At 34.1% G+C, this 21,825-nt stretch overlaps 1 protein-coding gene across 5 annotated transcripts in view; it reads right to left on the bottom strand.

Annotated features, from left to right (window-relative positions):
- The window catches only part of LOC6047867 (guanine nucleotide exchange factor DBS), a 216,319-nt gene that overhangs the window by 65,699 nt on the left and 128,795 nt on the right, over nucleotides 1-21,825 (bottom strand). Inside the window, exons 1-2 of one of the 5 annotated variants that reach the window (XM_038266277.1) lie at nucleotides 18,315-18,960; nucleotides 10,229-11,015 (exon numbers count right to left, since the gene is read on the bottom strand). The exons of the other annotated variants lie outside the window; for them this stretch is intronic. The gene's annotated coding sequence lies outside the window, so the exon portion shown is untranslated. Of the gene's footprint in view, nucleotides 1-10,228; nucleotides 11,016-18,314; nucleotides 18,961-21,825 lie in introns of those variants that run through there. 5 annotated transcript variants of the gene reach the window in all.

The following is a 21,825-nucleotide window of genomic DNA, read 5'->3' as shown; positions in this document are numbered from 1 at the left end:
CAGATTTTTAAAGATGTCTCATCCAAAATCTTTTAAAATAGTTTTTTCGCAACTTAGAAAAAAAAATGCGCTAAATCAAACTAAATTTTGGACACTTAAGAGCCACTTCACAAGAAAATGTACCCCTATTTTGTTGTACCCTATGTTGTTTGCGGTTGATCTTTTATGTCTTTCCGGTAAGTAAACTAAAGTAAAACATAATAGGTAAGTATTTCGGCCGGATCACTCACACGGAACCCGCCGACCGCGTTGGTGGTTGGTGGGAGGGGGCGGTTTTAATGGACGGCACTTTCTAAGCGGCATTTCACGCACAATGAGCCCGATGCGTTGCGTTACAATTACGCGCAGTCAGTATTGGTACCACCCGCCCACTCGTGATTGTAGAACAAATGCCGATGAACCACAAGGGTGTGGATTTCCAATAATGATGGCGCCGCCGCTGCCATCACTTGGGTGCAATGTGTTAATTAGTAGGTGCGATTGGCAGGCAGGTAATTAATCTTAACGCTTTGTTAACACGTGTAAACAGCGGATGCGTATGGCGGATGTCCGCTTTTCGCAGTCACTTTTAGAAACAGTGATTGATGGAAGAAGCTGTAATTTTAGTATCAATTCAAACTTAATGACAGAACTTTACAACAACAAACAAACCATCCACATTAACAACCCCCAGGTCTTTCGTGGTCTCTATTGCAAGTTTCTGCTCGAACCAAAGAGTCCCAAGGCTTGAATGGGGAGAGCACCCAAACCTCTTTATACTCCAAGGAACCTTCCACCCCAGGGTTCGAACTGACGACCTTTGGATTGCGAGTCCAACCACCGCTAGCGATGCCACCGGAGCAGGTTTGGTTTGGTGTGTTGTTTGTACTTATAGCAGGGAGACGACTCCATTATCTGGAATGACTTAACGGCCTAACAACAACCAAGAGCGGGGCGACGTTTTACTTCCTCATCCGATAGAAGGTTGGAGCAGGTGGGAATTGAACCCAGAATCATCCGCTTACAAAGCGGACAGCTTAACCATTCGACCAAGCCTGCTGCCGAGAACTTTACATAAAAGTTAAATCGTTGCACAGCATCATTGCTTTTCCTTATTGTGGATCGTTGAGATTTTAAATTAATCATGGTAATGTCATGATATCAAAGTGTACTGGAAATATGTAATGCAAAGTTGTAGCCATTGAAAGAGTATTGAGAATATTCAGCTGGCTACGTAACAGGGATTTGAGATAACTTTCCTGTTAAACAAATTCTCTGAGACTTTGGATCAAGATTATTTTATTTATAATTTTGCATTTTTCATCATTAGTTCGTCCATACAGCTTTGGCTTTGAAAATATTCAAAAATCTATATCTTGAGAACGGATTTTCTGATTGATTTGGTTCTTCGGGAAAGTTTTGAGTAATGCTTAGGACTTCTCAGAAAAAAACCTTACTTAGGGGAAAGTGGGGCAAGTGTAACAAGCTATGGAAATGCTCGTTATAACCCATCAAAAACGTTAAAAATCTGTCGGATTTTTTTATAATCATCTTATTCCAGGTCTTGACTAAGACTTTGATAGAAGAAGTTTTTAAAAAATCCTGTTTTTTAATGTAAAAAATTGATTTTAAAAAAATTGATTTTCCGTACGTTCTTCTCAACTAGTGGGGCAAGACGAACAACCCGTTGGGGCAAGAGGAACAATGCATGAAATAACATGTTAATTTGCTAACAATTGAACTGTTATCACTTAGGTACATCAGATTAGAATGTATTTGAAACGTTTCTTTAATTTTTAGATTAATTAATAATATTTTACTAAAAAATTGATCGTTTATACAAAAACAAATTATTACTTAGATGAAAAAAAGGAAATTTTCATAATATCACTATATTTTGTACGGAATTTTTTTTATCAATTGTTTATCAGTTTTTAAGTACTTTTATGTATTTATTTCCCAATAAAATATGATGTTGCAGCAATTCGTATTTTTTCCATAATAAAAATCCATATGGTACACTTGGTTTTTTAAAAGCTCTCAACAAAAATAGCCAAAAGTTAAATCATACTTTATAATAGGTGCAAGTCATTGGTAGGGACACTACTGATCTAGGAAAAATAGCATTTTGATAAAATGAGCCTTAAATCGAACCCTAAGCCTTATTTTGTACTTTCCAAATATTATAAGAAAACAAAGGTTTTGAAAAAAACTTCATTAAATCTCATGCCCCGTGGCATTTACGTCGTTTTGGCGGTTATGTGGTAGTAGAATCAGCTAATTGCATTGCTAGCAACAATTCCTCATACTGGAAATAATCAAAATTGTAAAAATTACGGCCGTACGAGCGATTGTTCCTCTTGCCCCATATGGTCGTCTTGCCCCACCTTCCCCTAATCCACCTTTAGGTGGTTGGTGCCTTCCTGACATTCATTCATCAAAATATTTGCTATCCAGCCTCAAAAAGTTTGTAAATAACACTTAATTGTTTATAACTTTTTGGGTGGTCATATCTTCGATCTCTTTGACTCGTTGGAAAGGTCTTTTGATACCACATCCAACGATGGGTTGCATGATAGATCCGGACATCACTTTCTCAAAATATAAACTTTGAAAAATGTTCGCAACGGCCTTAAGACTTTTAACTGTCCTAAACGTCAATATGATGAAAATTTGAGAAAAATTCAAATAATATCTGAAGTTTTGATGGTTGATAGGACTATTGGCAAACAAACCCGGGAAATCAGGTAAAAATCGATTAAAATCAATTTTGAAATCGAAAAGTACTATAAAAATGTCTGAAAGTCATGATATAGCTTGACCATCTCGGAAAATATTTTTTTTAAGATATCAGAACATTTCTTAAAAATGTGCTTGAAAGATATTGAAGATTAAACCAATTTTCAACGTCAAAAAATATCATAAAATCATGAAAAAGTATCATGAAACTTAACTTTTTCTTACTCTTGCCTTTTATTAATATTTATAAGTGCTAATACCTTCGATTGAATTACGATGTAACACACAGCTGAAAGGAACTCCAAAACTCTGTTATGTATCTTAATGAACTCATTGTAACTTGATTATTCACAAATAAACCGAATTGAATTGAATTGAATTGACATATTTTCAAAACATTCAAATTAGCCCTAATTTATTTTCATCAAAATAAAAAATATAAATGCAAATTCAATTTCCAAAACAAATGCTCATTAGGGTGACAAGACAACACGCAGAAAAATGTTTTGTAGAATCAGCCTGTACGAGGTTTGAATCAACAAAATATTTATTGAATATAATCAACAAAAAAAAAAATGCGTTGAAACAAACCTTGATTTTTTCAATTCCACAAAAGTCTTTTGCTGTTTTGAAAAATCTGCTTTGACGTTTAGCGTTGATTCAACAAAAAACAAGATTATCAAATCAACGAAACGGTTTTGTTGATTCAAATATGCCCTATTTTTCTGCGTGAAAACTTTCTTAGATCAAAATAAGTATCGGTACCAATTTTAATCCAAGTCGGTTAACGTTTAGGGGTAAACATTGAACGTTGAACGTTCGTTAACATATTGAAAAAATTGCGAAAATTTTATGGGGAAAAACATCGGTTTAGGATTTCACTGGCAGGTGGAGCTGATTTCGCCCAGATTTGTCCAAGTTTGATATTCTTGTAGGAAGTTCAGTTTCCTAAAACTTGGTCGAATATACAAAAAAAAAACAAATAAACCTTCAAGATTAAATTAAAGAGTTATTCATATGAACGCTTCAAAATAATAAAAGGTATATATTGATCCTTGCACTGTAACTTGGATTTGGCCCGCACTTTTCTCTCGCACTTTTGACACCAAAATTTCCAAAAACTAGGCAACCAGTAGTTGTTTATTTACATTTCCAGTCGCAGTTTCCACCAAACTGGACATTCGCACTTTCAAATTGCGATTGACAGGTGAGCAAGATCGGCTCGCTTTGATCATTTTTTGAAAAAAATTAAACTGGGTACTAAAGCCCTATGTAAATTTTTATGTACAACGGTAAAAAACACGATTAAAAAGCATTTCTGATAACTTTTTTTCATTTTAATGTAATTTTTTTTTTTGACATGACAACATTTTTTCGATGGATCAACTATGGTCCCCTTGGAACGAGCTGTCAAGTAGGAGCTTTTCTGTCAAGAAGGACCGCGAGGTTCATTTTTCAAACTTGATTTAAAAATCCATTTTAAACTCTTTTTGGTCGTACAAAGGGTTATTGTACTCAGAAAAATAAGCCTTATCGCTGTAAATAATAATATCAGCAATCTAAGCTTCATTTTAGGACCCAATTTCCCAAGCCAGTTTGACAAGTCGCAATAGTGCGATCGATAGCAATAATTTAGTGCGAAGTCCAAGTTAGTGAGAATTGCGCAATAATAAGGTCAAATTTTGTTTTACTGACTTTAGATCGAAGAGCCTACTATTAAACGGTAGCTAATGAATGATCGAACTTTGAAACCATTTTTTTAAACGAGCAGCAAAATCACTGTAAATGTAAAATACCGATACAGCCGAAATGCATCTAAAAATACTGAAAATTGAAGAATTAAAACATAAATCAAAAGAAGTAAAGTTTTCCGCGAAACAAAAGATGTTCAAAATAATTTACAAACACGAGAATTTATTTAGGCTGTGTAGCGTAATTGAATGGCAAGCCATTCCTGGATTATGCATATCAACCTTCATATTAACTCAAAAAATGTGATAATTCTAATTTTTATTTTTTTGTTGAAGAAAATAATACATTTTTCCCGAGTGTTTTTTTTTTTGTTATATGCTGCAAATAACAAAGAACTATTAAATATGAGGCAATTTTTGGAAACTATTTTTTATTCATCGTGAAAAAGATCGCCTTTTTCGTTACTGGCTTTGTTTTGGATTTGAAGTATTATGAAAATACAAATCTATATCATTTAACTATTTCCTCTGACTTTGATATAACTCCATTTCCGCACCTCAAATTGCTTGACTATCAATTAATTTACGAAAATTGCTAATTTCGCATGCACAGATCAACTATTGTTATGCAACTGCTGCTTCTGCAGCAGCATCATTTGCATTAAAATTGGACACACGAAACACGCCCCGCACAATGATCACGCGCTTATTCACCGCAGAAATGCTTCCTTCACAGTTCGGAAACATCGGTTATCAAAATGATTTTGTTGCGCATTTTCAACCGTTTTGGTGGATAAACAGTGGGAAGGAAGAGATCACGAAAGCAGACTTAGGGGAAATATACCATTTCTCAGCCTATTTCTTTTATCGGCCTATCAGCACTTTGATGATGAATTACAGCTTTCATAAAGTGTTTTTGACTGTTCCAAAGTAATAAATAGTTCAAATAAAAGTGAGCAAGCAACTCTCCATTGTTGATGTATCTGAAAATGTTGATCTAATTGCGGAAAAATGCAAAAGTGATGAGAATTGGTCGAACGGCTTAGACTGATTAAAATAGGTATAACTCCCCTAATTTGCACTTTTTTTTTGTGTGGTTCGGAAAGATGCGACCAGGTGTCGGAAATCGTCAGATTTATTTTAGCTTGATGTCTCTCTGATTAGGTCCAAACCGATTTGGGTTATTAAAATCATTCCAGACGGTGGGATTTCCATGGAAGACTACTTTCTAAGTGATTTCTATTCGAGAATGCATGAATAAAATCATATAATGCAAATTTAGGCTTTCTTTCTTACTGGACCCTAATTTGTCAAATGATGCCCCATTTAGAGGAAGAATTTGCGAGCTTGTCCTTGATTGCTGGGAACATTTCATTAAAATTAACTTTCTCTATCGCTAACTGTGAGTGTGAACAAAATGCCTAAAATCGAAGAACCAACAGCCCGTGAAAGCACTTTGCGGCTCCAGTTCACTTTCCGGTGTGGGAACAACCCGCAGCCCTTCGTGAAAAGTGAAAACCATCGTTTAGAGCGCCCATCATCAAAGATGCCTTTGCAAAATAAATGAAGTAATAGCGAAGGCGCCAATGTTGCAACATAGCAGCCAGCATTTTAAATATTCACTTCAACACATCACGGCATGCTGCTTCTCCAAAACAAACTAAAGTGCAAATTGATCTTGACTGGCAGCACTGCCGTTAAGGGCATCCTCACCACAAGGTGTCAAGATGGCGGCAACGCCGCCAACTGTCAAAAGTGATTTAGGTGCGTGTTTTGGCGTGACATTTCCCGCGTTAATGGCGAGCGGAAATGGAAAAACGATGTGCTGCTGGTACATGACTTTTATTTAAAGGAAGATTAGGATCACACTTTCGCTATTGTGAGGCGGGAAGTACTATAACGTCAAAATGTTTCTCAACAGAGTACCTCCAGTAATAGGTTTTGATTGATGTGCATTATGTAACCTCAAATGACCACAGCCTGCTAAGATTTTCAGATCAGATGTTGAACATCTGTACCAGAAGAATTGAACCAATTACGTCCGACATTCCCAATTTGGTGTGATGGTAGATTATGAAGAAGCTTGTAACAATTCCACATCTTCAGAGTAAAGTTGAGCCGGGTTGAGCCGCACAAAGAATTTCTTCTAATTATCTCACCCGTCAGACTTTCGGCTTAACAAAAAGGCCGCTGAATGTGGTTTATGGTCGCTCATGTAGAACAAATTTCGGTGCGGTGAAATGGCCACTTCCACGGCCAGCAGGGGAGGAATTTCTAAGCCCCCATTACAAATTGTGAGTGCGTGGAGAATCGAGACGTGGTGGAGAAAGAAAAGAGGCAGCTTTTGATTGATGACTGTTATAAGTTGTTTTGGGTTGATGTACTTTTGAACGCGCAAGTATGATGAATGAAAAACTTGTTCAGGCGAGTGAGTCACCTCAAGTTTGAGAGAAGGAAATAAGTTTAATGTTTGAATATCACCATCATTACCAATATATTATTGAAATGAAAATAACAGTAAGCAATACGCAGTGCAACTTATAAAACATTTTTCCCTGTTGCTTTTTTAATTTTTTTTCGGTGGGATCATGGCTTATTCTCAACTTTTCTTGTAATATGAATGAAAATTATATCAGAAAACCATAAATTTTGCTTGCAACATAACTATAAGATAAGCGTAACAAGCAATTTATAACACTTGACACTTTTTATACCTAAACCGGGGTGAATTTGACAGAATTTCAATTTATTTTTGGAATATTTTCCAACTGATAAGGTTTGTCTCTATTTATTTTAAACAAGTACTGGGGTAAGCAACACAAGGTCCATTTACTATTATCGGTAAAAAATTTCAGTAGTGATTAAAAAAAATTATTGCGTTGAAGATTTTAATGGTGACTCTGTAAGTGGATGTTTTTCTTGTAAAAATTTAAAGTGATCAAAATAAATCAATCAGATTTAAAGTGATCAAATTTTATTATTACTACAACACAAAGTTTGCTGCAATAGTTTTTTAGAGAAAAATAATGTTAATATTTTACTAAACAAGTTTATAATTTATAAAAACATTATTATTTTTTTTTAGAAAACATGTACATTTTATTTAAAATTGATAAAAAGCTGGAATTTTACAATTCTCTGGTATTTGTATATAAACATATCAATTTATATTGCATTTTAAACTGAATTTGAAGCACCGAGAGTTTCACATCTCATATGACATTCGTTCTACTGAAAATGCATTTAAATTTTTAAGATTTTTTTCGAGAATCGAGGGGCAAAAAAATCCAAAAAACTTAAAAAATTTAATGAAAATAGAAGTAAAATCAACTGAAAGCAATCGTGCATTTTTCTGCATTGATAATCATGTTAAGCATGTTTGGACTGGATTAAAAATTGAATTTTTATGAAATTCCAACGTACAGCACCGAAAAACTTTTTTTTCAAAAAAAATAAATTTTCGTCAATTTACAGAAATTTTGAAAAATTATGATTGCAAACTTCAAAAATATCTGCAACGGCCTAAATGGATGGACACAGTCTTATAAAAAATAATACAAACATGTATTGAACCAGAAAATGTATGAAAATTTGAATGTTTAATTTAAGAAAATTTATGATTTTATTAAAGCTATAAAGCTTAAAAACAACTTAACAAAACCCCTAAAGATTTAAATTAAAAATATTTTTGCTAATATTATTCTCATTATTAAACCCTTCTGAATTTCTTCTGAAATCATAAGCATTTCATGTTTTTTTTACAAATTTAAACTTAGAGAATCCATAAAAAAATTACTTTAAAAAACCAATGATTTTATCAATTTATTGATGATTTGAAATTGTTTAACAAAAGCATGCCGTTAAAAATTGAGCTAATAATTTGAAATTTAGTTTTTAATTTGTTCGAGCCCTCCTTGACCTCGACCATGGCTGAGGGACAAAATCTTGAATTAAAATTTATTGTGATTTTAGTTTAAATGAAGTAAAACTTATATCTTTCTTTATTAAGAACAACATTTTTTTTTAAACGAAGAAAGTATTTGATCTTTTAAATAAATTTAAAAAAGTGTTTATAATGCATGATAAATTTATAGAAAATTCAAATTACGAAAATTTTATTTTTGATATCAAACCAGGGGGCATTTTTGTTTTAAACTTCAAAATATCAATGGAAAATTAAGTGAAATACGTTTCAATATAATATTATAATAATATAATATAATATAATATTGAAATAAATTTAAAACGCGATTTAAATAGGTTTATTTGAAAATCATTAAAATTAAAGTGAATGTTGTTTGAAAGTACAGCAAAAAGGTTTATTTTCGCTAATTTTTTTCACCTTAAATCTTTATGAAAAGTAATGATTGCAAATCAACTGTACGAGTATAATGCATTTTAGCAACAATTGTTTCATCGAAATCTCGGATTTGTTTTTAAAAAGACGTAAGAGCCAATGGAAAACAAAGCCAATAGTAAACATCTACACGTCTTTCTAGTGTCTCGAACTAAAAATGAATGAAATCTGAAGTTTTTTATTTAAAAAAAGGTCAAATAAACCAAATTTCCAGTTTTTGCTTTTTGAGTATTTTTGAAACCGCATTGAGTCAGGGATTTTAAAGAACACCCAAAAGCAAAAACTGAAAATTTGGTTTATTGGACCTTTATTTAAAAAAAACTCCAGAAATTTTGTTACAATTTGGTGACAAACGAATATTAGTGGTGGAGGTCACGGTGGCCGATTTTTTTTAAATTCTGGCTTGAAATTTTTTAAAAATATTTTTAAACATTATTTCAGTTGAATCGGTTTCATAAATAAGAGTGGTATGATCGAATTTAAGCTATTTGACTTGGAGAAAAAATGTTCCTAAAAATAGCTAGGTCAAAAGAAAATTTGGATATTAAATCCTTGACAATTTTTCACCAAAGTGTTCCACGTGTAAGGGATGATTGTCGATGAATGTTGTCTTTTACATTGAATGATTCATCGTTAATAAAGACGCGTAATTTTTTTTTTCAAAATAGTTGTATGGCTTGAAAAACTTTCAAATTTGAAAAAAAAACTTTTTGTTGCCAATCAAGTCAAACAACCAAATTTCATACACAAAATCATCATCTTTTATTGATACATTTAAATTTCTCGAAAAATTATAATTGCTAGCACGTTATATGACCACAACATTCATGTTAAAAAAAAATCTAATAAAGTGAGTTTAAAATGAGTAGCGGTAAAAACTCGTACCACATTTCCCCAAAAACACATGTGATCGCCGTATCAAAACCCGGTTACAATTACAACTGGTCAAATCACCCGTAAAACCTCACATTTGGTAGCAACCGAAACAAGAAAACAAATTAATCTTATTTGCCAGCTTACCGCTGCGGCAAAAATCACTTTTTAAGATCGACATTTTTAAATCCGTATAAAAAACCCCGTTCAAATCTATACCACACTGCATTAAACCCGCACCTTAAAATAGGTGTAACTAATCGCTCAAAAATACTGTCTGTTGTCTCTGTGGGACATCATCACTGTTTCGTTCACGGCTTGCTGCGGTTTTCCCCCTTTCCAATTAGGAGCCCACCGAACAACCTATATTTTAGTTCCAACGCCCAGTAGCCCGGTGGTCACCGCGGTCATCGCGTGGCCTACTAAGCCAAACTCCCCAGCCGAATAAAAAACGGTTTCCCGTCCCGACTTCAGGATGGATGGTCATTTCCCATAATGCACCGCTGCGCGTCTGCGTCGACCCGACTCTTTTCTCCGCCGTCAAAAAAGGGCACAACTTTTATTGTTTTTTTCTCAACTTGCAACATACCTTCAAATTGCGAGATTCAGCGCCTCCCGAGGTTAAATTACCGACTTTTTTTACGCACTGTTAATCGTCTTCACTTTTTTTAAACCCGCAGGAAAAAAAATCACTGACCAAAGACCAAAATTCAAATGTAAGTCGAAGGCACTAAACTGGCAGACGAAACGAAACAAAATAATCCAGTTGAAATTGGAGCATGTTGGCCAGCGGCATTTAACCTTGTTCACTGTTCAAGTTCCATTTTCGCGCCGTTTTACCAAATAAACTCTTTGCCGACACTTGAAATCTTCCTTTCCCCCCCGTCCTTCCTTCTGGTCCGTACTAACTCAGCGTGTATGGAAATCTCAACTTTGAAAACACCGTTTTGCGAGTCAACCTTCCCCCCGGGTAGACAACTCTATTTTAGCGTGCAGAGGCTCTTCTTTATCACTGTTGCGTACCGGCAGAGTTGTGTGTACGGTACGAAACGTACGATTACCGTTGAGTATTATTATTACTTTTATTGTCCGGCTCTGGACGGTTCTTTCACTGCACGAAATGTTTCGTTTTATTAATTTTTAATTTCTCTTCACCACTTTTTCTCTTCCTCTCACTTGCGGCTTCCTCGTTTTCTCCACCTTTCCTTAAACAATTTTGTTTGCTTCTAATATCACTGCGTTTTCCACACACTCACATTTGCTGTTTTTTTTAAAATTTAACACGTTATCTTTTTCCACCTCTTTTTGGTTGATTTGAAATTTCTTCTTCTGTTATCGTCATCAGGTACACATCGCTAGCACACAACCAACACTTGCTGGATTTTTGGAAAGAAAGAAGTTGAAATCAGTTTTTCGTTTTCTGGGAGGAAACCCCCATTTGAGCACATGATCCCCAAAAGGGGAAAAATGTCAGAGTGACGCGAGAGAGAAGGGAATGAAAATTGGTCTTCTCGTGATGGTCAGGTGAACTGGCAAGTGGCCGTTAGGTTGAGGTTTCTATTTTTTTTTTGTTGCTGGAGGGTTTATCAGATCGTGTGGAGCTGGAGGTTCAGAATTTGGATTAGAGGGTTTGATTGAGAAATGTGGGTTCGTGGGCATCTTTTTAGAGAGTAGGTTGGACGAAGGCAATCAGTCATATTCGGTTGTTATAAGTTTTGAGCGTTTAACAGTAACGTTTGATTTTATAGAAAGGTGGATTTCTGAAACATGACTGACAAATCAAGTTAGTGACTTTTTATGGCTGATGAAAGATTAGGCCTTTAAGTTTGTTTACGAAAAAAAATGCTATATTTTTTGGATTTTCTTAGATTTTGGTTTTGGTAAAACAAACAATGTTTCTGTTAAAAAAAGATCTAATCTAAGAACTAATTATTGAATTTTGAGATAAAAAATTAACACTTTACAATTTTAAAACATCTCTTTCGATTCAAAACAATTAGTTACTTTTTAAAAGTTGAGCAATTCTCTGAGATTTCGGTCATTCGATTTTTTTTGTATTTTTTAATCCGGCTGAAACTTTTTTGGTGCGTTTGGTATGCCCAAAGAAGCCATTTTGCATCATTAGTTTATCCATATAGTTTTCCATACAAATTTGGCAGCTGTCCATACAAAAATGATATGTGAAAATTTAAAAATCTGTATCTTTTGAAGGAATTTTTTGATCGATTTGGTGTCTTGGGCAAAGTTGTAGGTATGTATTTGGACTACATTGAAAAAAAAAAAAAATGATACACGGTAAATAAAAATTTGGTGATTTTTAATTTAACTTTTTGTCACTAAAACTTGATTTGCAAAAAAACACTATTTTTAATTTTTTTTATTTTTTGATATGTTTTAGAGGACATAAAATGCCAACTTTTCAGAAATTTCCAGAATGGGCAAAAAATCTTTGACCGAGTTATGGTTTTTTGAATCAATACAGATTTTTTCAAAAAATCCAAATATTGGTCGCAAAAATTTTTCAACTTCATTTTTCGATGTAAAATCGAATTTGCAATCAAAATGTACTTCAGTGAAATTTTGATAAAGTGCACCGTTTTCAAGTTATAATCATTTTTAGGTGACTTTTTTGAAAATAGTCGAAGTATTTCAACTTTTAAAATAAGTGCCCATGTTTGCCCACCATTGAAAAAAATATTTTTGAAAAGCTGAGAAAATTCTCTATATTTTGCTTGAATGAATTTTGTTGATACGACCAAAAGTTGCTGAGATATTGCCATGCAAAGGTTAAAAAACAGCAAAAATGATGTTTTCTAAGTCTCACGCAAAACAACCCACCATATTATAATGTCGATATCTCAGCAACTAATGGTCCGATTTACAATGTTAAAACATGAAACATTCGTGAAATTTTCCGATCTTTTCGAAAAAAATATTTTCAAAAATTTAAAATCAAGACTAACATTTAAAACGGGCCAAACATTAAATATTACGCCCTTTTGAAATGTTAGTCTTCATTTCAAATTTTTGAAAATATTTTTTTCAATAAGATCGGAAAAATTCACGAATGTTTTATGTTTTAACATTGTAAATCGGACCATTAGTTGCTGAGATATCGACATTAGAAAATGGTGTGTTGTTTGGGTGGGACTTAAAAAACATCAATTTTCCATTTTTTTAACCATTGCATGGCAATATCTCAGCAACTAAGGGTTGTATCAACAAAGAAAGTCCGAATAAGCAAAATATAGAGAATTTTCTCAGCTTTTCAAAAATTTTTTTTTTCAAAGGTGGGCAAACATGGGCACTAATTTTAAAAATTGAAAAACTGTGACTATTTTCAAAAAAGTTACCTAAAAATGGTTATAACTTGAAAACGGTGCACTTTATCAAAATTTCACTAAAGTACATTTTGATTGCAAATTCGATTTTACATCGAAAAATGAAGTTGAAAAATTTTTGCGACCAATATTTGGATTTTTTGAAAAAATCTGTATTGATTCAAAAAATCATAAACTCGGTCAATGATTTTTTGCACAACCTGGAAATTTCTGAAAAGTTGGCATTTTATGTCCTCTAAAACATATCAAAAAATAAAATAAATTAAAAATAGTGATTTTTTGCAAATCAAGTTTTAGTGACAAAAAGTTAAATTAAAAATCACCAAATTTTTTTTTACCGTGTATCATTTTTCTTCAGTGTAGTCCATATCCATACCTACAACTTTGCCGAAGACACTAAATCGATCCAAAATTTCCTTCAAAAGATACAGATTTTTGAATTTTCACAAATCATTTTTGTATGGACAGCTGCCAAATTTGTTAGAAAATTATATGAAACGAAACTATTGGCACTACGCCCCCCGGGGCATGGCCTTCCTCTAACGTGGGATTTCTGCTCCAGCGCCTCTGACGAGACAGGAGAAACCGGGACCAACGTTTTACTTCACCATCCGATAGAAGCTCAGTGGATAAGGCGGGAATCGAACCCGCGTCTTCAGAAAATTATATGGACAAACTAATAATACAAAATGGCTTATTTGGGCATACCGAAGGCACCAAAAAAGTTTCAGCCAGATTAAAAAATACAAAAATTAAAATTAAAGAAAAAAGACCGATTCCGTAGAGAACTGCTCAGTTATGTCATAAATATAAATATTTTCGAGTATGTGAGTGGTTTGATCTAATACTCGCTGGACGGCAGAGGAATTATGGCAAAGTATCCCAAGTAACATTTTAGGCTATATCAAAGCTGTCACAACCGCTATAAAACCTATCAGCCAAAACCAACATTAAAACCCCTTAGTCGTAACAAACTCCCCAGAACCTTGATAAACCCCACTTAAAACCCAAAAGGACCTCCGCAAAGGTTGTTACGGCCTATTTATAAAACCTACATAGGAGTTCAAGGCTTTACAACTGAATCCTAACAACATCCTCAAAGCCTTGATAAAACCTTTGTTAAAACCTAGTCAGGAGTTATGGAAAAATGACATTTCATACGTCTTCAAACGTCTTATGCCAAATAGGTTTTATTTTGGCAAAAATAAGTCTTCGTCTTGCCAAATGAAATTATGGAGATGGTTGTCAAAAATGGCGATGATAAATAATAGATATTAGAGGTAATCCAAATAATTTGAAAGCTTATTTCTCACAATTGATGGCTCAAATTCAGCTGCGGTTGAAATTTTATTGATAAATGTAGGGGAGATAGAGCCAAAAAATACAACTCGCTTCATCAAAAATCAATATTTTGTAATCACAGTGTTTAATGTTAAAAATATTTTATTGCAATTCTTTGAAAAAATGTTCAAAATATTTTCAAACATCTATCGCTATATAAATCATACCAGAAATTCAGCATAAATGTGTGTTTCCATCAAATTTAAATCAAATTTTTCAGTTTTCTATTTTTTCAATCAAGATGGCGGTCAATCATATTCAATCAGAGCACGCGTTTAGTGCCATATTTAGGCACTGCTTTTTGGCCGCGATAAATGCTCTTTAAGGAGCTTATGGTTTAAGCTTTTTACATGCCTACTGGCACTTGACAGCTACAACACCCTAAGTTTTAACAAAGCATGCGATAAAACCGTTTGGCATGGCATTGCCATCTGGTTTTCAAGCCTCTATTAAAACTTTCATAAAACCTTATTGAAAGCCAGTCGGCTTTTATTTCCACCCGGTTTTATGTCCGAGGCATAAAACCCTGTTAGAACCTATTAATTAGCTCTTGCTTGTTGGTTGCGGTGAATGCCCAAATAAAACTATTAGGCAATCAAGATGCTACAATAAACCTTTAATAAAACTTGGTGGTTTAAAAATGTTACTTGGGATAATTGGTATCAGATTTTGTTTGTGATGATACAGCTTATATCTGTCTCGGGTATTTTCAAAGTATTTTTTTTGAATATTATTTAGAAGTTCAAATGAGTTTAAAAAAAATCATTTTATTTAAAAATTCACTATCGTTAGGAAGGAAGCTACGTAATTCTTAACTTTTCATGATTGAAAACTCGACTTTTAAAATGCCAAATCAAGTTTCCGAGAAAAATGCGTTTTGGATTTCGCCACCAATTTCTTGTCAAGGAAATTTTCTTATAAGAAAGGCATATCTCATTTTTTCCAGAAGTAAATTTGAAGTATGCATTTACAAATAAAAACATTTTTTGTAGTATATTTCTCTCAAAATGCTTGAATCTTGGTGGTTGATTAAAGATTGCAGATTTCACTTAAATCAACTCCCAGATCTTTTTAAGATTTTTAGATATTCTTCATTTAAAATTAAAAAAAACACAAACAGGCTCAGTCTTTAAGTAAAAATAAGTTATTTATCAATTTAAGGCCTTTGCAAATATTTTTCAAAGTTTATGTCACCTCCCCCCCACCCCCCTCTTTAAAACTGGTCCGAAAAATCAGAGGGCAAAAATTGTCAATGGAAATAGAAGTTACATTCAAAAGTTGAAACTGTGGCTTGTAGTTTCAATTTTTTAACTATTTTTTACTTTAAAAAATATTTGTAACGGCCTTATTTAAAAATCATGTAATATTTTTGTTCATTTTATTCAATATATACCTAAATTTATTGTTTTGTGTGACCAGAAAAACATTTTTTAAGTTTTTTTTTACCAAAATACTTAAATTAAATCCGAGTACACAATAATAAAAAAAAAACATATTTTCAAATAGGCTTAGTTGTTTTTTAAACAATTCAGATTTTTTTTTAAATAATAATTTGTCTTTGATTTTTTTTATCCGAGAACAAAATAACAGGGACAGTCTTCAGGCATAGATAAGTTATTTTTCATGTTATCTAAAAAATAATGTAAATATTTTGTTCCATTATATTTCATATCTATTTTTTTGTTTAAATACTAATTATTTACATAAATCCAAAAGCGCGGAAAGTTTGTTTTAATATTTTTTTAATTACAAATTACATATTGGTACAAATATCATTTTAAGCGCCAAAATTTAAAAAAAATAAACTTAAAGAATCACATTATCTTTTATTTTTACATTATGACAGTTATGCCACTGTCAAAAATGTGCAAAATATCAATAAATTTATCAAAATATATATATTTTATAAATTTTATGCCTTTTCAGGCTTGTGGTCTCAAAATTGTTAATTTGTAAAAAAGCCCAAAAGTGCTCTAATTGATTAAAAATAAATCGACCAGTGTTCAGTGAAAGTTTTCTTAAGAAATTTTTTAAACATGAAATAAAATTTGCATTGGCCTTCTAGTTTGATGAAATATTGTTTAAGAACAAAACAAGAGAAAGGTTAACAACTTTTAACCAAATATTTGAAGTAATCTTAGGAGGACAAAAATTTTATTTGAAATTTGTCCTCTGACTCTCAATTTCTCGCAAAAGCATTATTGCTTAAAATTCCAATGGTACAATGTAAAATGATTATTTTTGTAATTTTTATTAAAGAGGCACTTTTGAGCTTTTTACGAAAAAATAATTTTAAGACAAAAAAAAAAAAAAAACAAATTATTCGCTCTATAGCATTGTCTTGGCGTTCTCGATTGCGAGATCCCTTCTCGAAACTAGGTGTTCGAAGGCTTGATTGTTGAGGCAATTGCAAACCTCTTTTTACACCTAATTTTCCATCCACCACGGGATTCGAACTGACGACCTTTGGATTCGAACAGCGACTCCACCGAGGCAGGACCCAGGGAGACGACTCCTACACCTGGACTGAGCTAACGACCTAACTCTCTAGGTTATACTGGGCCAACATTTACTTCCCCATCCGATGGAAGGCGTGATCAGACAAATCTTGTCTCGAAAAATGCAACCACGAGCACCCTTATAAATTTTTTGTCATGGATTTATTGATGTTTTCAATTCTTTTGACAGTAGTACAACCGAAAAAAAGAAAATTTGGCTTGAAATGTGTTGTTTAGTTTATTTTTACCCTTCCAACTTCTCGACCTGGCCCAGGGCCGAAGGACAAAAACTTTAAATAAAATTTGTGCTAGCCTTACTTTATTTCTAATTCCAATCCAATATTCATAAAGCCTTTACATCATGCTTCAATACCTTTGATAGTTCAATACCAATTTCTAGACATTTTTTTTCTAAAATTCAAAAATTGCTGCCGAGAAAATTCAAACTGTTTATTTTCACCTGAATTTCAACGGAAACTAGAATCATTTTTTTTAAATATATTTAATTCTTGGTGAGGGTTTTCTTCAAAATGTACCTTTAAAATAGGATTAATTCACGAGATATTGTTAAATCTGAATAAAAACTAAATACTTTGGCTCAATGTCACCATCCTAGTCAATTCAGATTTTCACATAAAAAAAAATCATTTCAATATAATGCAAAATATGGAAAAGGTTCTTCCAGACAATTCTTACAACTGAAAAAGGCAATTAATGTTGTTTCTCAGTGATGGGACAGTAAGGTAGTATTTTACCAATAATTTTCAAGAAAATTCAAAAATATTATCATAAATATTTAAATAATGAATTATCGTACAACCAAGCAATAAAAAAAATACAAAATTGATTATGAATTTCTTTAAGAGTATTGATTTTTTAAAGTTTTCTCAAATGTCAAAATACACAAATGTATATGAGAGGAACACATTACATTCGTTAGTTTGTTTATTTACGTTAAGCATTCGTAATTAAATCAATCGTAATACAAATGAATCGAATTGGCTTGAATTTTTTAAAAAAATCCTGAGTTTGATTTTCACATCATTTTTGAAAAGTTTGCCTAATAGTGCTTCATAAAATAAAATAAAATAAAAATGATTCAATTTTTAAAGCACTCCTTACCAATCACCAAGCTATAAGATAGTTTCATTTTCCAACTCAATTGCATCACCCATTGCAACCGCCTCCTTCAAATTTGTCACACTCGAAGCGCATGCGCACAACTCGCGTGCAACTTTTCGCCCAATTATTTCCCAGCCAGCTTAATTTCGTCTCGACCTTGTCGAACTGCTTCACATTCCTCAATCGAACGCTGCGAAATCACACTCTGCCGTGCACAATTCCAATTTAATCCTTTCACGCGACTTGAGTGAGTGTGCGTGCAACTGATGGTGTCATTACCGGCCAGTCCTTCACGCCTAAATCCAGTTATTGGGATCCACACTTTTTCACCACCAAAATTCATTCCCTTTGCTTTCTCTTCCTTCGAAACCACCTTGATATATCTTTTTGGCTCCAACTATTGCACAATCGTCGACTTCTGCTCCTTTTGCTTAGTTACATAGTACACGCTGAACTTGTTTCACTTAAAATTATTACACATTTTTGCACTTCTTTGTTTTGTTGTTTTTTCTCAGTGCATCACATCGCATAATTTGGTGCAATAACTCAGCAGCCCAAGCAGACGTGCGAAATTTCACTTTCATGAGACAATTTTTCTTCCTTTTTGCTGCTCCAAGTCACGCCAGCGATCGCAGTTTTGGCGTAACCATTGCCGCTGCTGCATTGTGGCGTTCGTTTTTCGCCGATGGAAATTCTTTACGGTTCACTGATCCTGCAGCTTCCTCGCACACACACTGGTTAGTCAACAGCTCGCACGAGATCGTCATAACTCGTCAAACACACACGGTACGCGATCTTCCCACAGCGATAGTGTACCGCGATTAGCTCACTGAACACCACACGATCGCAGGGTTGTTCCACCTTGGGTGATCCCATCCCATGCTGATCCCAAGTGATCTTCACACGCAACGACCTCCTACACACAATCGCTACCGAATGCAGTCCGCCGATGTCAAAAAGGTTTTCACTCTGAACAACGCGCGAGGAACGTCGAGAAAACGCGTGCCACCTGGCGCAGGTTCTGGAACTATACTGAGGCGGCCGCGCGAACCTCGGAACCAGTGAACCATCGCGACCGCCACCGCGCGAGGACACCGCGCCAAGACGGCGAGAGATCTTGAAGAAAGAGCGAGAGACTCTCACTCGACGAGTTCGCGAGCAGGCTTGCCACAATTACAGATTTTTCAGCACAGACCCGAAACACAAACGAATTTTTTTTTACAGTTAAAATAAATTTGAGCAGTTTTTGTTAAATTGGCCAAAAAAATAAACATTGTTAGCATCTTTTGGCATGTTCAGTTTTTGGTAAGAATATTATTCTCTAAAGTTATACTCGATTGAGTGTTTGGTATGTGCCAAAAAAATCTGTATTTGTGGCAAGCCTGTTCGCGAGGCAAGTTTGTTCGCTCACGTGAGCGAGCATCGTCGATCGCTCGCACTCTCTCTGGCCGTTTTTGTTTTGATCGCGACGTTCGCAGCGAAGCTGCTCGATTCGAGCAGTCAATTCGATCGCGATGTGAGGATTTTTTTGTTGCAAAATGCAGCACTGGTGGAGAGTGCGGGCTGGCTGCGCTCACAAGTGGGGAAAGCATGGTTTGAAGTTTTGGCAAAGTTGTTTGCGGTTTTACGATTGTTTTTTGTTGTTGTCGGAATGGTTTCGATTTTATTGGATATTGTTGGAAAAACGATTAACGAGCAAAAATGCATGAAAGGAATGCGAGCAAACGTGGTTAAGGTGACGAGATAATAATTGAAATTAAAGTCTTTTTCTTGAGGAAAAGAAACAGTTCTCGGATTAGTTTTCAAAAAGATGTAAGAGCCAACGGTAAGCAAAGCATTTTTTGCATCGGTATTCGACATTCTCACGAAAAAACATGTTCAAAAATGCTTTAAATTGTTTATTTACGTGCCCCGAACTAAAAGTTAATGAAATCATTGTTACAATTTGAAGAAAAACGAATATTTGTTTCGGAGGTCACGGTGGCTCTTACGGCTTTTTGAAAACTCAACCGAGAGTTAAATCAAGACATCATGTCTGAGTTTGCTCGTTTGATAAATAAAGATATTTTCTATTACTATCTAAAAACACTTGACATTTTCGTTACTAATCCGACAACCGCAAAGATCGAAAGCTCCGAATTTCATTAAAAATGCATAGCGCCGATCACAATTTGCAAACTCTGTCCCCCCAAGCTGATTTATGTTTCTTTCCACCCCACTTGTAACGGATACTGCAACATTGACATTTTCGCCAAACCACCGTCATCCAAGCAACCTTCGCGTATTTCACTTTCGCTCTTGACGTGAGCGCGTGTGCACTCTTGAAAAAAAGCCCGACTTTTTCCTGATTTCGGCCATAAAAAGTAGTCAATTTGTTGCGGAGCGCTTCGTTTGGATGCATCTTCTCTTGCGCGTGATGCGCCCCGGTGAAATTTGCATAATCAGCTGCGGGCTCGCCGGTCGTCGTGAGGCCATAAATCCACAAAACAAAACCGGAACCAACGGGTAGTTGGCGATCATCGCCACCCACTAAGGAGGAGTAGGCTTTGGGAAGGGGGTGATTTGTTTTTATGACTTTTGGGAGTACAGTGCAGACCCGATTATCCGAAGTTTGATTATCCAAAGGTTTGTATGGGACCTCGGATATTCGCATCATGAACAAAAAATTATTTTCGCTTTTAATTTCTTACTTATAACATAAAATTCGAGTTTTGTGTCCAAAGCCTTCGGATAATCGAGTCTTGGGAGGTTCAACCGTGAAATTTTACCATTTTTCAACAATTCTCTTCGAATACACAAATTGTTGAAAAGGTTATGATTCGAAAAATAGAATTAGCATTGAAATTAAAATCTAAAAGTATTTTTTTTGAAATTTGGTTGTGAAACTACTTAATTTTTCTGTCATTCTCGAATGACGAAACTAACTATCTTTCATCGCAAAAATAACAAAATTCAGGCTGCTTAATTATATTATTTTTTCTAGATTTCAAATATTGCATTTTTTTAAGAAGGAGTTTTCTGATCGATTTGTTGTATTCTGCAAAGTTGTAGGTGTATGATTATGACTTATCAGAGTAATAAGCATTTCCCAAAAAACATATATTTTATTTAAGATATTGTGTTATTTTTTATAGAGTATTTAAAAATGCATCTTTTGTGCTAGAGTTGCAAAATCTTCTAGGGTAGAGTAGTCATCAATGAGACACGGGGAACAATGATAAAATGGCTCTCACAAGTCGTAGTTTCAACCAATCAGGCTCATATTTGGGGGAAAGGTGTATCTACTGGATACACTTCTGCTATAATAGTGGCTTTGGTTATGGACGCTCCCTTGAAAAGTTATTCATAAATGTTTGTTTCTGGGGTGTAAAAGTACACAGAAAAAAATATGTGAATTTACTCGACACGGAAAAAATGAATCACATGTAAACTCAGTTGATGTAAACTTGAGATTCGACGTAAACGGTTGAATCACACGTAAAATCATGTTTTTACGTATAATTTGTTGCAAATTTACATCAAATTGCATTTAAATTTACATGTCTAATGACGTGCAAAAGTGTTACATCATAAATGATGTAACATTCGGAAATATTTTTTTGTATGTAAATTATGGACAAAAATTACTTTTTCGCTCGTAGGCTGCCATTAACACCAAAACTAATATTTCTTCAAATTTCTTTCGACGTTTCATAGGGATTGAGTTGGGCTACAATGTCCTTTCATTAGGTTTGGCCAAAATTTAGAATATACCCAGTATCCAGGACTGTCTCATTGTTCCCCACTCATTTCAGCTCATGGGTAACAATGAGACACTTTGATTTTTCTTCATTAAACATTTCAAAATCCATGTAAATCTTTCAAAACATGAATTGAAAGTGATT

Source organism: Culex quinquefasciatus, chromosome 3 (genome assembly GCF_015732765.1).
Source record: "Culex quinquefasciatus strain JHB chromosome 3, VPISU_Cqui_1.0_pri_paternal, whole genome shotgun sequence".
NCBI classification, from domain to species: domain Eukaryota; kingdom Metazoa; phylum Arthropoda; class Insecta; order Diptera; family Culicidae; genus Culex; species Culex quinquefasciatus.
Note: the sequence above shows the minus strand (reverse complement) of the source record. Positions and strands in the feature narration are given on the sequence as shown.